This window comes from Nyctereutes procyonoides, unplaced genomic scaffold (assembly GCF_905146905.1).
Source record: "Nyctereutes procyonoides isolate TBG_1078 unplaced genomic scaffold, NYPRO_anot_genome, whole genome shotgun sequence".
Classification (NCBI taxonomy): domain Eukaryota; kingdom Metazoa; phylum Chordata; class Mammalia; order Carnivora; family Canidae; genus Nyctereutes; species Nyctereutes procyonoides.
In genome coordinates, this window is record NW_026575034.1 from 10,053,371 (window position 1) to 10,063,246 (window position 9,876).

General features: G+C 51.5%; 1 pseudogene; it reads right to left on the reverse strand.

Moving 5' to 3' along the window:
* Nucleotides 1-217: 217 nt before the first annotated feature.
* LOC129505119 (serum amyloid A protein-like) lies at nucleotides 218-4,546 on the reverse strand (annotated as a pseudogene).
* Between the last annotated feature and the right edge of the window lie 5,330 nt (nucleotides 4,547-9,876).

The following is a 9,876-nucleotide window of genomic DNA, read 5'->3' on the forward strand; positions in this document are numbered from 1 at the left end:
ACACCAAGGAGCCAGAAATAGCACCAGTGTAAGCAGAGGGGCCTGGACAGAGGGGCAGGTCTGATCCGGGAAGGGTGGGTACAGGGTGTCTGTCCCGGTGCACTGAGACGGTCCCCCCTACACCAGGGCCCAGGCTCAGCCTCACGCGGGTGTCCATCCATCCCCCCCTGGGGAACCAACCAGCAGGACATACACCCAAGAAGAACACGCTTTTCAACAGTCCATCTCTTAAGCATTTATTAGACACCTCTTAGGTGCCCTCCCCAGCCTGCGTGGCCCGAGATCTCAACAAGTGGGTGTCCCTGCCCTCAGGGCAGAGCCAAGAGGAAGCTCAGTATTTGCTAGGCAGGCCAGCAGGTCGGAAGTGGTTGGGATCTTTGCCACTCCGGCCCCATTTGTTGGCAGCCTGGTCAGCCTTCGAGTCCTCCGCTCCGTGGCTGCTGTTCCCAAACTTAAAAAGGTCTGTGATTCTCTGAGAATTCTCTCTGGCATCGCTGGGATGGAGGGGGACAGGCAAGAGATGGTTAGGGCCTGATGAACGAAGCCCATGGCCCCCACCAATCTCTCCTCTCTCTAAGGGCTGGCTGACAGGAGCCAGGGCAGGAGGGGCTGAATCACCCTGCACCTGACCCTGCACCGGGCACAGCCCACCCCAGCCAGGCTGGTCCCCGGGGCCCCCAGGAGGAAGGCAGGGAATCCCCAGGCCTTGCTGTGGCCCTGGGAGCCACTCCAACCCCACACTGGGCCCAGAGGAGGAGGTGGGCAGGACCAGGAGGAGCCAGTCTCTCCCGCAAACTTCTCTAGGGCTTGGCCTGTCCTCTGACAGCCTCTCCCAGCTCACCATCCCTGCATCCCCAGGGGCCCAGGTCACCTGATCACTTTAGCAGCCCAGGCGCCCCCAGGGCCCCTTCATGCAGCGTCATAGTTCCCCCGGGCATGGAAGTATTTGTCTGAATTTTTGTAGTTGGCTTCTCTCATGTCAGAGTAGGCTCTCCACATGTCTCTAGTCCCTGGAAAGGAAAGAAACTGAAAGTGATTATCTCTTGGAAAATAGAGAAAAAGTTTTCCTCCCACTGATACTAGATTTCAGTCTTTGACAAAACGCTTGGAGATGATCTTGGCTGGGAGAAATATTCCCTAACTCTTCATTCCGATTCCTCCAGAATCGCACTGGATACATATTTTATGATCTTTGATTCCATCCTGTAGATACCTGGCTTTTGGATCTGTGTGATGTCTGTGAACAAGGGTGGGATGGTCCCTAAGGGATGCTTCCTTGTACAATGAACCTCTACCTGGAAAGACTAGGTAACCCCCTGCTGGGACGTGAGGACAAAGCCCAGGGTAAGGGTGGCTGTGCCCCAGGGAGCTCCCAGCCTAGTCAAAGGGAGAAATTCATCCCTGTGGGCAGCATGGCATGAAGACAACTCAGTCCTACCTACTTCTGAAGGTCCGGGATGTATTTTGTCTCCAGGCAACTGTCAGAATTCATTCATAGAATTGAAAAAGTGAGCTCCCCAAAACAGCTTCACAGAAATCGGGTCACGAGAAGCATAAAAAGGGCAACTGACCCGCCAGCTCTAAAGCTCAGTGTCCTCCCCATAAATGGAAGAGTATTGCCTTCCCCACAGTGGTTATGCAATGAAATGCGAAAATACACATATAACTTCTAGAAGATTGTAGGTGCTCAATAAGTTATCACCTCACTAGGTCTTAGGAAGGCTGGGACAAAACTAGCAGCGGGACTAGGCTAAGAGGAAGGCCAGAGAGTTATGGACTGAAGGAGCCTCAGTAGACTACTCAGTAACCACATGAAGACTTCTAGAAAGTAGCTGACTAGGCAAAAGAGAAAAACCTCGGTCGAGTGGTCGTCATAGTTTGCATAATATCGGCCACGCCCCTATCTTCATTTCATGTATTTCTCATTCCCAGTGCTCAGAAAGATCACTTGGTTGAGCAGCACAACCTTCTGACTATACTGATTCCCTCCGAGTTACGGATTCAATAGATGCCTGGGGCCGCTTGCTTTAGAAGTGCTTCCAAATGCCCGACATATCTGTCACTCGGGGAGCAAGACTGCAGGTAGTAGTACCCAATCTTGAGTGGGGAAAACACCCACTGGGTGCTTGCTAAAGGCCAGATTTCAGGCTCAGCCTCGGAAATTGTGATTCCGCAGAGGGGGTGTGTGTGTACCAGGCATCTGCATTTCACAAAGCACCCCAAGCCCCAGGTGATTCTCATGCAAGTGGCCTTAGAACGAAACTTTGAGAAACCTTGATCTAAAGATGAAAAAAAAAATTGTAGCTGTGCCTGTGAGTATTTAGAAAGGATTGACAGCAAAGTCTTAAAGCAATAGCCACTGGCCATCACAGAAAATTCAAAATAAATGATTTAGTGAAATAAGCAAATTTGGCCTCTTGACCCTGCCTAATAAGGGGTATATCTCTTCTCTCCGGCCCAGCCAGGACTCAGGCCAGAAGAGCCATCATCATGTAATTCCTTGTGCCTTCGACTGGGGGAGAGAGCTCTCAGAGTTGCCTTCTGCCTGCAACACAGCCTGACTATCTGGCATTTGGGCAGATGAGCAAGAGGATTTTGTGTTCACAGGCCCCTCACTCTCCCATGTGCTCTCTGGTCTGGGAGGCAGGGTAGTCCTGTCACAGGAAGCTCTGGGAGCGCCAGCACTGGGGTAAATCCTGCTCTGTGTGGAGACTTTGTTAGGACTCTTCATCTCTTTCTGCTTCAGGTCCTCTAATAAGGGATGATGGTGCCTACATCCCAGGATTAAAGATTAAAACCTGAGGATGAAAACGACTTCATCCATACATGTAAAGCTCTCAGAACAGCACCTAGGACGGCCAAGCTCAGTTACTCTTGGATGTAATTACTAGGTGCACAAGTTGGATGCACCCACTTCAGGCTGCCTGAGACCCAGCCATGAGCTGTCCCTGCCTTCCCACCAGGCGGCACTAGAGTCCACTCGGAATAGGGAGCAGGCACCAGGGACCCCAGATCTTTTTCTGCTCCTGCTGCAAGTGGAGGACAAACCCTGTATGACCTCAGGCAAGGGGATCCCCATGGAAGAGGGCGATGCTGGCCAGAAAAGCCAGGGGTGGTGGGATAGGACAGATGAGGTGTCAGGGGAAAAAGCACAAGGAGGAAGTAAGGCCTGGAGATCTGATACACAGTATAATGGACACCAAACAATGTATTATTATAACTATGAAGCTTGCTATACTCTAGAACTTAATTATTTCTTTTGTAAAAAAAAAAAAAAGATTTTATTTATTTATTTGACAGAGAGAGAGAGAGCACAAGCAGAGGGAGCAGTAGGCCGAGGGAGAGAGAGAAGCAGGGCCCCAATGAGCAGAGAGCTCAACATGGGCTGGATTCCAGGACCCTGAAGACATGACCCAAGCCCTAGACAGGCACTTAATCAACTGAGACCTGCAGGTGCCACAAACTTAATTATTTCAAATACTATAAAAAAAAGGATAATTATATAATATAGTAGAGGTGCTAATTATAGCTACAAAGGCAATCAAATATATAAATGCATCAAATTAATGTGACATATACCTTAATTATATATAACGTTATATGTCACTTGTATTGCAATAATAATAAATAAAAATGGCCGAGGAAACTGCTGACTTGCATACCATGCTTTGTGCTTCCCACTCTAGGCCCCTGCCCTGTGTGGATGTGGCCCCCGCTCAGGTGAACTCCGAAGGAGGCCAAGTGCGGTCTCCCCATGACCCCCATGCTTTGGTCCTTACCTTGACCCGCTTCCTTTAGGAATGTCAACCATCTCTGGCTGCTGACGCCCAGGACCAGGGAGCACAATAGGATGCCCACGAGAAGCTTCATCCTGCTGCAGAGTCCTGGGGACACACAAAGAGGAGATGAGTTTTGTTTTCGTTTGGTTTGGTTTTTTCATGGGGGAATGTGACCTTCATGTCTACACACACACACACACACACACACACACACACATACGTGTACCTATACACCCGTGTACATGCATCCGTGTGGGGGGGTATATGGAGAAGGAAGTGGACAGCGTGTATTAGGGTTAGCAGGTGATACATAGCTACGCAGACAGAATTCCAGGGGGTCCACGTCTCCATTTCCACTTGCCTCCCGGGAATCCCAGGATGAGAGCCTGCACGGCACTTCCAACACACACCACTTTCAATCCTGCCCTATGAGCCCTCACACCCACTGACAGGAAGCTTCCGAGGAGGCCTCTGGGCATTTGACAAGAGCGAAACGATGCCCACACACTTGCAGGTGCTTCTTGTACCCACCCCCGAAGGCCCACAGGGGACGATCACGACTAAAGCCCAGTCCCAGAAAGTATTCACATCTGCTGAATCCTCATTGTCAGGATCATGGATTCAGGAAAGGAGCAGAGAGCTGGGACCCAGCACAGGAACGCTGTGGGGAAAGAGAACCTGCCAGGAAGAACCGCTTGGAAGGTTCTGGACCTCACCTTTGGCTGTCCCTCCCCGCGGAGGCTCCTGGTGAGGCTGAGCTGCCCTGGCCTCCGGCCTGCGACGTGTGCCAGCACATATATACAGACGCTCTGCTAGGGGGACGAATGGGAAGACAGGACGAGGGAAAACACTGGGCTGGGGGAAATTCCCCGAGGCCAGAGGCAGCTGCAGATCATCAGGCTTTTTCCTCGAAGCCTCTCATTTCCCAGGTTGTGCAATCTGGCAGATTCCGGGAGTGTGGCAAACGTGGGGTTTCCAGCCTCTTTCCACTCTCACTGCTGCTCAGGAAAGGTTTTCTTCCCCACACAACTGCTGTGAAGGGGGATCAATAAGAGAAAAGAGACCCGAGTGCCTAAGGTCTGAGAGCGCACAGGGCAACTGCAGGGCGCGAAGCCTGGGGCTGGGCCCGGGGAGCGGGAGGGAGACAGGAAAGCCTCAGGACCAGGACAATATGCTTCCAGCAGCCAGCGGGGGGCCTGGACACTGGGAAGGTCCTCCAGACGCCCGAGCATCACGACCGGCCACTGTGGGGCGCCTCTGTAGGCCCGATGAGGACTGGGCCGCCCAGGGACACCGACCTGGGGCTAGATACTGGCTCCCATGTCACACAGAAATGACATCCTAAAAACCATCACGAAAGAGCACTGGCTGGGAGCTGAGCAGAATAGAAGATTCAGGAGGGAGCCGAGAAAGCGGGATGCAGCGCAAGAACAGAGGGAGCGGCTGCTTGGCCCGAAGAGCAGGACCGCGCTGTCCCGTGGGAGGTTAGTCAGGGTGTGTGGGGAAGGCCCTGCGTGCAGGGCTCCGGGGGCCGGGAGGCCCGGTGGGCGCCCCGACCCCTTCCTGCCCATTCAAGTGAAAGGAACGTGCCGAGCTCATCAGATTTCCTCAGGGAGAGAGGACGGTGCAGGTGTGATGTGGCGGCGATCATGGGGCGTCCAGAGGACAGACCTGGTCCTTCTCACAGTGAGGCCCTGGGCCACAGGCCGCAGGCAGTAGGGCAGGGAAGGCCCGGCCCAGGGGTGCTGGCTCAGGGGTGCTGCCTGGAGCGCCCCTGGCAGACGAGGAACACCAGCGGCTTGGCAGACACAAGACAAGTGCCTGCAGGGCTGATGCCAGCAAATCCTGGAGACTGGGCAGCCCAGAGGCTGGAAGATGCTCCGTAGTGGCCAGGTCGGAGGTGGGATTCATGCTCCACCAGTAACCCAGAGAAGAAGCAGGAGGCCCACTTCTGACTTGTTACAAGACTAGAAGGGATCCGAGCAGGACACTACAAAGGGGAGGCTGACCCAGGACAAGCAAATCAGGCGAGGATTACAGGAGCGTGAGGGAATCATTGGCTGAGATGGGCGCCTGCCAGGGCGGGAGTGATGCCACTTCCGGGGCTGGGTCTCATCTTAATTCCTGTAGGTATGATGAGCCGAAGCTGTAGGCAGACAACTGTCAAAGGATCTCTCTGCCCTGTGGGCCTGAGCCAAGGCAATGCTAAGCTACATTGGGATATTCCCCGCACAAATCATTCCTTGGGAAAGGGGGGTCCCTAGGTCCACTGAGTCCACGACCCTGAGCTGCTTTGGCTCCCGGGGTCGTAGAAGTAGACATGTGGGGAGACGGGCAGTTGTCAACCCTCCACAGCCACTGATGACAGGGAGCTTGGGGGCTGCTTCCCGGAGGAGGTCATTGGATGCTCACATAGGCTCCCCAGGGCAGAAATTCTGGGTCAGTGACCCCATCCTGTGACAATTCTTTTGCTCCTTTGTGGCCCTTCTATGCTGGAATGCTCCCTCCCCCACTTTCACACAGCATTCAAGTCTTTCCTTTCTTTGATAGACACATTGCAGAGACAGTGAGTGCAATTTCTAGACACCAAGAGTCGCTCCTCACAGGGACGTGAACAAGCACCGCGTAGTCTCATCCTTTGTCACATCGCGTATTCAAACTTCTTGGAAGGGACACTCAGATCTCTGCAGGGCCCTGCTTAGAACAATAGATATTAGGGACTGGCAGCTAATTCCCTGGTGTCTAATGCAGAAGGAAGATGCTGGCATGGTGGCATCAGAATGTCCAGGCCTTAGAGAGATCTCCCAGGTCTCCCCGGAATCGCTGTGTCCAGGTTTGCAGAGACAGTGCCCATAGGACGTCTTGTGTCAGCTTCATCAGTAGTGGCAACCCCTTCACTCTCAGAGTGACCTGGTTTACAAAATAAGGTAGATGCCCCCCCACCCCGTGACCAGGCTGTTAAGGGGCCTCAGAGACCCCATCTGCTCTGTTGCAATTAATGTGAGTGGATGAGAAGGGGATCAAGGCTTGAAGAATCAGAAAGCCAAAGTTAAAAAATAAGTTCCACAGGACACCGTGACCCAGGAAGGCGTGGGAGGCCTGGATCCCAGGGTCAGAGGGACAACAGAGAGCATGATGAGCATTTTCATGAATTTAAAATGAGAAGAATAACCACACTTACCTGCAAGGTTCACACGGATAAGAAATAAAAATTTGATCATTCTGAGGATGAAATATGTCCCATATTTCTTGGTCTTTCACAGTGGTGGCCTCCCAAACCCTTAGAATTGCCTAAGTGTTGACAGATACAGAGGGGTCTTTAGTGATGTTCGTGAGGTGACTTGGGACCTCACGAAGGATGGGGGCTGATTGCCAGGAGGCCCAACCATATGATTGGAGGCACTTTGTTCCGTCCTCTTACTAGAGGGACGGTTCAGGGACAGGAGCATTGAATCAATCCCCCATGCCCCAGGATTTAAGTAATCCCATATGCAACGAAGCCTCCATAAAACCCCAGAAGGCCTCGGTTCAGAGTGCTTCCAGGGTGTAAGCATATGGAGACTTGGGAGAGTGGTGACCTGCGAGGACATGGGGCCTGTGGCCTTTCCCATTCTTTGCCCTCCGGATCTCCTCATCTGGCTCTTCCTCTGTATCCTCTTCTATAGCCTTCATTACACTGGTAAATAGAAGTAAGTGTTTCCTCGAGTCCTGGGAGCTTCTAGCACATTATTCCAACCCAAGGGGGAGGTGGCTGGATCCTTCAGCCTGTCTGGGGTCTGTCAGAAGCACACAGAGCAGGGGGGTTCAGGATTGACATCTGCCTGGCTGAGGTGAAGGGGAAAGATCGTGTCCTAGGACTGACTCCTTAACAGGAGGGTTCTGTGCTCTCTCTGGGTAGAGAGTGTCAGAACTGAGTGGAATTCTAGCACACCCAGTTGGTGTCTGAGAACTGCTTGGTGATGCATGTGGGGGATCCCCGCAGACCCTGACACTGGGTCTGAGACCTAAAAGACTGCCTCATAGGGCTGTGGTCGGGGTGGGTCCATAAGGCTGAAAGGGGGCTTGGGTAGGTCTGAGCACCTCCGAGCTCTTCATACACTGAACCTTTCTGCGCTGCCAAGACAGTTCATAATACTTTATACGTAGCAGAAGACAGAAGATTCATTAATAGATTATTACGCAGCCACACATTATTAACGCTTTAAGAAGTCAGACGACCAAGCAGAGTTAGATTTTGAAAGATCCTGCTTTGACTACTCAGGACATAGCAACATTCTTTCAAGTCTGGGTGTCTCTGAAGATCTCTTTGTTAGAAACAGCTGTGCCCAGGACAGTGTTTGTGATGCACAAGACAAGGCGGAGTCCCTGCAGCTGTGCAAGGGAAGAGGGAACATTCTCTCGGCCCTGGAACTCCACAGGTAGCACCGGGAGAAACTAAAGGCTGGAGGAGCTCAAAACTTGCCACAAGGAGAAGAGAGGGCAAAGCGGGTTCAGGAACACATGCAATATTGACTGAGTCATGTTTCCATCTAAAGGCCCCCGGGTAGTTAGAGTAAAAGAAAACTTTACCTGCATTTCCCTCTGTACGACTTCCTTTTATTCTTCACATTCTTCTTTCCAATATGAAATACTTGCTTAGCATCCACGTGTGAACAACTGTGGGCATCCTTTGAGGCTACATTCATGTACTCTCTAGAGCATTGCCGGTTATAAAACTAAACACTATATCCTGCATCATAAAAATACCTTTAAAAAACTTAAATCGAGAATAGCTTAACAGAAAGAGTTTATCAGTGTGATAGACAAAATAATGGCCCCCACAAAAGATGTTCAGGTCTTGCCCTTTCTTTTTCAACTTTCATCTAGTATGCATTGATGGGCACTAATTCTTTTAAAATTGTATTAACTGGGCAGCCCAGATGGTGCAGGGGTTTAGCGCTCTCTTCAGCCCAGGGTGTGATGCTGGAGACCCGGGATCGAGTCCCACATCGGGTTTCCTGCATGGAGCCTGCTTCTCCCTCTGCCTGTGTCTCTGCCTCTCTCTCTGTGTCTCTCATGAATTATTAAATAAAATCTTTAAAAAAATTTTATTAACTTATTTTAAGTAATTTCTATACCCGAGGGGCTCAAACCCTCCACCCCAAGATCAAGAGTCCCATGCCCTATGATCTGAGCCAGCCAGGAGCCCCTGAGGAACACGAATTCTTAACTTTGTTGTACTTTCTTCCTCAATATCAAACTGTCGTTTTGAGTGATCATCGTCTCATTCATTCCCCTCATGGTCATTTGCGGAACCTATTTGAGGTATTTGCTCCGAGTTCAGAGGATATGCTTTAAGGCTTAGCTGTCTTTGCAAACATCGAGGGACTCGTACTTTCACTTTTCTCTCAAGCTGCAGCATTTTCCGTAGCCACCACTTGCGTGAAGAGAAGTTTTGTTTTGCTTCCTTTTTTTCCTTTTGTCCTGAGGAATCGTTGAAAGTCTCAGCTTAGACACATGGTGTATCTGGTCGTCTCCACCCTGTGAAGGTGGACGGTCCTGGGGGGCCAGGCCAGCTCACAGGAGCTCAGGACAACCAACTGTTAAGTCACTGGTCATACGAGTTGAGCCAAAGCGGGACGCTTTACACCATAGAAACTGATGACGCTGTGAGTCACGGATTTTTTTTTTTTTTTTTTTTTTTTTTTTTACTTTTGGCTTCTGGGGAGGCAGTTGTTAAACATCTCCCAGCACGTGGTGGGCGCCACCTTCCTCACACCCACCCTTCAATTCACCCAGGGAGATTCAAAGAAAATAGCGCCTTCGAACAACTGAAGGAAGCGTTAGATTCTCGGGCCGCTGTAGATGATATGGCTGCGTGTATTCCCAAGGAACCAAACACACGTGGCAGGGCTGGGCGGGTGCACAAAGCATCCAGCATGAGAGAACACGTGTACTCAGCCCCTTTGTGCTTCCTGAGCCAGGAGCTCCACCTCCGTGATGTCCCGTCCGGAGCAGCAGCTCCCCGATTCCAGGGCAAGGCAACCTGCTAGGCAGGCGGTGCTTTCTGCTCTGGTGGCTCCTCACTCTGCCCCTAGTCCCACACTAGTACTATCAA